Source organism: Odontesthes bonariensis, chromosome 4 (assembly GCF_027942865.1).
Source record: "Odontesthes bonariensis isolate fOdoBon6 chromosome 4, fOdoBon6.hap1, whole genome shotgun sequence".
NCBI classification, from domain to species: domain Eukaryota; kingdom Metazoa; phylum Chordata; class Actinopteri; order Atheriniformes; family Atherinopsidae; genus Odontesthes; species Odontesthes bonariensis.
The window spans coordinates 8348356-8354355 of NC_134509.1; positions in this window are offsets into that span (position 1 = coordinate 8348356).

The following is a 6000-nucleotide window of genomic DNA, read 5'->3' on the forward strand; positions in this document are numbered from 1 at the left end:
TTCATGTTTCCTTCACCTGTGGTTATACTCCTACATGCACCAAATGAATAAATGCTTGTTAAATAAAAAAATCTAAATTTATTATGTCTTCACATCGCTCTTAATTCATAGTCAGCTGCATGATGTGTGCATTAAATAACTTAGTGTATTTACCACTGCTGCATTCACTGCACAGTGAGCTTCTCTGGCATACATCAGAACGCTTCTGTGTGTGTGTGTGTGTGTGTGTGTGTGTGTGTGTGTGTGTGTGTGTGTGTGTGTGTGAGTATAGCATGTGCCCAGCATGAGGTTTTTTTTCAGTGTTTTTGCTGCAGAGTTACGTTTTGGGTCCTGGTGGAGGCCTGCGGGTCCAACATCTGCTCGCTGCTGGTGGGAGATGAGCAGAAAACCCTTTAGTCTGCAGACCGTTTCCTATCTTTCACCCATCACACCGCTGCACTTCACATCTTTTTATCCTATCTCCCTTTCCTGCTTCCCTCCTGTAATCCTCCTCACTCCGTTATCCAGCGCTGTCCTTCAAGTTCTGTTCTTTCCTTTTATCTCCACCTTGCTCACGCACCTTGCTTCTGCACAAAAACAGCTCAGATACACTATTTTTTTCCAACCAAGTCAAGGAGATATGAAAATTAGGAAGTAGAATTATAAAGACAACCTGCTTCATGGCTCTAAATTCTCCACGAATGTTCCAGGGATTTCTTCAAACTTTATTGTAAATGCTAGCAAAGAAGTTCTACATTTTTATTGGGAATAAATCCAGTACTGTAACCACAGGAAGCTCAAGGATTCCTTTGAAATAAGATTTCTAACATATTTAACACAGTATGTAAACTTGTAAAAATGTTATGAACAAACAACACTGCTTAGACCATCGTGAGTTTGCACCTTTTCCATTTCCCTTGGAAATGGAAGAGACACGTGAAGACGTGCCAGTTTTAGTGAGGAAAGCAAATGGAGCACATCATAAGAGCAAAAACATCATTTTGGATGCAATGAAAAATGAACAAGCTGGTGAAAGACAAAAGCAGAGGTACTGATGACATATGTTCTCGATGGCAGGGCCACCAACACAAATGCAGCTGCAAATAGAAGATTCTTAATTTCCTGTAATGTGAACACAGCATGTTTGGTAATTACTGTAAAAACAGATTCTTTGGAAGTCACATGTCATGAGTTTGGAACTTGCTTTGAACCCCTTTGAGCTTGATATTCTGTGCCCATCTGACCACTGTTGTTTTTTTTGTTCACTGTTTCTTGACCAATCCAACAAGATCTGACACATTAAGTGTCAATGAGCATTTTTACATGAAACTAGAAAAAAAAACTAAGGTTTGTTAGTCAGACCAAAATCTGACACCTGTTAAAAACTGTCATAATTCCGCATGAATTACATAAAGAGCTGTTGCATATGGGATTATTCATTTATCTTAATTCAACGGATATTTGATTTGTAATGACAGAATGCTATAGAACACTGGACAAAACTACTGGCAGAGCAGCAGTAGCCCATTTCTTTCACAAGTGAACTGCTATAACTGGTGCAAACCAGTCCCGCCTGGACAAACTGGTGAAAAAGGCTGGTTCTGTTGTAGGCAGAAGGCTGGACCCTCTCAGTGCTGTGGTGGAGCAACGGATGAGGAGGAAATTGTATTCTGTTTTGGAGAACAATAAAGATCCTCTCCACAGCATCCTGGCAGGACAGAGGAGCAGCTGCACTGAGAGGCTGCAGGACTGAGAGGTTCAGAAGGTCCTTTGTTCCCACAACCATAAGGCTTTTTAACAGTGACTGCTGAGTTCTTCTCAAATTGATTGATTTAAAAAATAATAATAATTTAGTCATTTATTATTATTATTATTATTATTAGTTAGTAATAGTATTTTTATTAGAATTGGTATTATTAATGTTATTGTTAATATACAATCATTGTAAATATTAATACTTTTTTTAGCTACTTGACTAATTTGAATTTCCCCCATTGGGGGATGAATAAAGTATTTTTCTACTTCTATTTCTATTTTCTATTTCTATAACTACTGATGAGAATTTTTTTTTATGAGCAAAGGAAACAAGTTTCAACTTCCCATTTCCCAGGAACAGCAAATGCAGCATGATTTAAAGTTGGGTTGAGATGAAGACAGGGATTGCTGTATAATTCTACTCAAAGTGGGTACTCTGACATAACAGATCCCTTCAAATCTGAAAGCGTCACTAGAGACAGTCCTGAAGAAAATGACAATGTTTGTCTTTGTGTGACTACAAAAAACCTAAATCTATGCTCTCAAGCACAGAAAAATGGGATTTTATTCATCATATGTCCCCATAATAAACCATAACCCACATGCTTGTGTGAGCATCTCAAAGAAAGTATGAACAGGCCAACAGTGCAGGTGGCCATTATAAAGAAAACTCCATGTAAATTAGACTTTTGCCAACTTCAGTGTTATCCACCCACAGATTCAGTCTATGTCACACCTTAAGTTAGAAAGCCCACCAACACATACAAAGCAACACCTCAGCCTTGAAAAAGTCACTCCTACAGACACCATGGATCTCAGCAGGTACATGTGCAATAAAGAAAGTGAAATCTTAAACATTAATTCCATCCACCCATTTTCTACCTGCTTAATCCAACTGTAGGGTCACGGGGGGGCTGGAGGTTATCCCAGCCGTCATTGGGCGAGAGGCAGGGTACACCATCACAGAGACAACAGCCGCACACACGCTCACACTCACTCCTAGGGGCAGTTTAAATACAACAATTAACCTAACATGCATGTTTTTCGATGGTGGGAGGAAGCCAGTCAGAGAACCCACACATTCACGGGAAGAACATGCAACATCACACAGCCGGGAATTTAACCCTTATGCTGTGAGCCGATGGTGCTAACCACCACACCACCTTGCAGCCCCCCTCAGGAAAGTATTTTCAAAAAATGCAAAGAAAGGTTTTATATTGCTTTTGTCTAAGTGACAGCATTAAAGGGTGAAAAGGGAACACAAATACACGCACATTTGGGAAGCAACACGACACAATATAAGAAAATATTTTTGTTACGAGGAATATTTTCCTGCCTTTCCCCCCCCCCCCCTCCACCTACCTCTATCTCTCTCTTTTGTTCCTGTTTTTGAAGTATGACAGAGTCATCGTTCCATTTGGTAATCTGCAAATCATTCACTTGTTGTTGCACTTTCAGCAATGTAAAGATTTCTTTGCCAACTTGAAAAGCATCACATTCACACTTTCACATACACGAATGGCGAAACAGGAAAGAGATTTGGAACCTAAGTGATGCAGAAGTGAATCCCACACTGGGCGGAAATGGAATAAGTTGCTCTTAAATGGCAGTAATGGTGCATATAGCTGCTTGTTGACCCATCCAGAGACACAGCAGGGGGAATCCTTTTACAGCAACACCACTAAGGACTGAATTATGCATTTCTCTTACAGTATGAGGTAGACTTTCTATAGCTTTCCACAAAATGCTTGTGCTCCTGACCTAACATGCATGAGGTATTTTGCAATCCAGCGTGCAGATTGTCAGTATAGACTGTCGTGTAGTGGAGCCACAAGTTCTGAATGTTTCGTCTTTTATTTCCATTACAATGTACAATACAGTATAGTTCAACTGGGCACAGTTTTCCCCTGTGTCTCTGAAAAGAGTGTCCCCTCAATGTGAGCCGTTTATCATTGTGTGAAGCTGCAAGAGACAACTTCTTCTTCGTTTTATTATGTTACATTGATTTAGCAGACACTTTTATCCAAAGCAACACACAAGTGAGGAGCACAGAAAAGCACAGAGTGCTCACCGAACTGAGTGAGTTTGCAGTAGTGAGTTTGTCTGTGACACTTTCAAACAGTTTCACAGAACAAGAGAGTGTCTCTTTGCTGAAGAGATGACGTTAACGTCCACAGTATCAGTGTGGCTCACCTGAAAATGCAGGAAGAAAATCCTGCCACTCACCTTACAGGGAGAGATCCCAACAAAAACAATCTGAAAGAGCAACTGCCAGGTGGAAGACACAGCTGACTGATCAGTCAGTTATTTTTCACACATGCACCGCTTCCATTAATCTGGTGCCAACCAAACATGTCACCATAGCCCCCTTTAACTCTTTTTAAAACTGTTTTGAATACGCTGAATAATGGTACATACACTGGTCTGCATTACATTTAAAAGAGCACACCCAATTTCCAGAAATAGACCAAATGATAAAGTAGAATTATCACTTTAAAAAAAATCAAAATCAAAATCAAAAAGCTGCATGATGAAAAAGTCATTTTATGGCACAACTGTTGTGTTAAATTCACACTGAGTGAACTTATCTAAGAAAGTCTTCTGGTCAATATTGTGCCAATACCTGTCTATGACATAAAACCAGTCACTTGAATATTACAGCCAGCGACACAGATTCAAAAGAAGCGGTTATAGAAAATGAATGGATGGATGAAAGGAAAGATGAATGGGTAAGCACAACTCAATCATTTTGATGCATCTGCAATAAGTGGTGCAGTTACCCAAAGACGTTTTTATTAGGAACTTAATTTAAGTAAAACTGTCCATCTCCGTCAAATGTGCAGCACTGTTCAACTGTCCACAGCCACTCCTCATTATTTCACTTATAGCCAGAAAGGCAGGAATTTATATAGACATGTGAAAACATAAATGGAAATACAATACAGAAGCCAATACAAGAGTTTGTATAATTCTAACGAGCTTAAAAGTCAATGTTTAGCATAACCACCTTTATTATTCAGCACAGCCTGAACCCTCTTAGAAAAGCTTTCTTGGAATTTCTTTCATTAGTCTTCAGGAATAGTTCTTCAGGCTTCATGAAGGACCTTTCAAAGCTCTTCTTTGGATGCCGGCCGCCTTTTGATCCGTTCTCTGTAAAGATGATCCCACACTGCTTCAATAATGTTGATGTTCGGGCTCTGGGGAGGATTCATCCGTCCATTAGAGCTGATGCCACTGATTTTCAGTCCACTTGACTTGTGTCATTTGGCATTCCTCAACCTATTATACCTGTTTCCCTTCCCTAAGAATGGCCTCTTGACAGCCAGCCTTCCATGGAGACAATTTCTGATGAGGCTTAAGGTTCAGATGCATCTCTCAGGTCCTGTGTCAGAAAAAACCCCACTAAATCCAGGAAAGATCAGAGGACCGTCACTTTTGGACACTTTTCAAATGCTGTAGATTTGTTTTGTTTTGTGTATTTCAGCTCTGCCACTTCTTCGTTCTTCCTCCACTTGTCCAGTTTCTGAGAACACACTGCTCACCATGCTGAAGTATGGCAAAATTTTTAGCTGACAGTAAAATATTAAATAATCCCAAGTTGGTGCAAAAATATTTTTCTTTGTCTGTCAAACTGTGTTATTTTTGGCTTTTCATAACTGTAACTAAAAAAAAGTTGAAACAAATTATGTCTTTGCAAGAGGTTGCTGGTGTCAAAGTGCCCAAAGATGCAATTTGAATCTGCTTGAATGATTCGTAGGTTAGTGTTAAAGGGGAAGTTTTGGTTTTTTTAAACCTGGACCTTATTTCTGGCATAAAATACGTTCATCTTATCTGTCTATCTGGCGCGCGTCGATGAAGTCATGCCACTAGACCCGTGTGTAGAAAGCCCCCATAAGCCCCCCGATAGCCCCGGACAACAACAACACGGCAGCTATGAGCTAACAGTGCAATAGTACACGTTCATTCATTCATTCGGCTTAAAGTATTGGAGAAATAAAGACAGATTCCTTATTTAGAGGCTGTATTGTCAATGCCCTGTTCTCTCCCGTTATATGGATACACGCGGATCTCGAGTGATCTAAATATCTTCCGAAGGACGCCCACTTTCACCAAACTGTTATCGGTGAGTAGATGAACATATTTTATGCCAGAAATAAGGTCCAGGTTTAAAAACAAATAATGACTTCCCCTTTAAGTGGCTTTACAAAATGATAATAAAAAAAACATTCATCACTTTCTATCTATCTATCCCACTATCCCTCAAGA